Below are 1,097 nucleotides of genomic sequence, written 5' to 3'. Positions count from 1 at the left end.
ATTACCCAAAGTGATCTACAGATTCAATGCAATCCCCATCAAAATCCCAATGATATTTTTCTCAGAAATGGAAAAATTTATCCAGACATTTATATGGAAGAACAAAAGACCACACATAGCCAAAGAAATCCTGAGCAAAAAATAAAGCTGGAGGCATAATACTACCTGGCTTTAAACTATATTATAAAGCTATAATAAAAATGGCATGGTACTGGCATAAAAACAGACACAAGGATCAATGGGATAGAATAGAGAACCAAGAAATCAACTCATACACCTACAGCCATCTAATCTTTGACAAAGGCACCACATCTGCACACTGGGGAAGAAACTGCCTCTTCAGCAAATGGTGCTGGGAAAACTGGATATCCATATGTAGGAGAATGAAACCAGACCCGTACCTCTCACCATATACCAAAATCAACTCAAAATGGATTAAAAAATTAAATATACATCCTGAAACAATACAACTTTTTAAAGAAAACATAGGGGAAACACTCCAGGAAGGAGTGGGTACAGACTTCATGAATATGACCCCCAAAGCATAGGCAACTAAAGGAAAAATAAACAAATGGGATTACATCAAACTAAAAAGCTTCTGCACAGCAAAAGAAACAGAGTGATAAGACAACCAACGGGGGGGGTAAAATATTTGCAAAACATACATATGACAAAGGGTTAATATCCAGAATATACAAGGAACTCAAACAACTTTACAGCAAAAAAACANTGTCTTAACAAGTTCAAGGAATTGTTGTGATTGTTTTGTCTTCTTCCCCCCCTTTTGTTTGAGTTTACTTATTTTTAGCTCCCACAAATAATTGAGAACATGGGGTATTTCTCTTTCTGTGCCTGACTTGTTTCACTTAATAAATTTTCTCTAAGTCCATCCATGTTGTTGCAAATGGTAGTATTTCATTCTTTTTTATAGCAGAGTAGAATTCCATTGTGTAGATATACCAGTTTCCTTATCTACTCTACTCATCTGATGATGGACATTTGAGCTGGTTCCAACTCTTGGCTCTTGTAAATAGAACTGCAATAAACACTGAAGTACAGGTATCCCTTTGGCATGATGATTTCCATTCCTCTGGGTA

Source organism: Galeopterus variegatus, unplaced genomic scaffold, assembly GCF_000696425.1.
Source record: "Galeopterus variegatus unplaced genomic scaffold, G_variegatus-3.0.2 Scaffold202, whole genome shotgun sequence".
Lineage (NCBI taxonomy): Eukaryota > Metazoa > Chordata > Mammalia > Dermoptera > Cynocephalidae > Galeopterus > Galeopterus variegatus.
The sequence above is the reverse complement of the archived record's forward strand: the minus strand, read 5'-3'. Positions refer to the sequence as shown.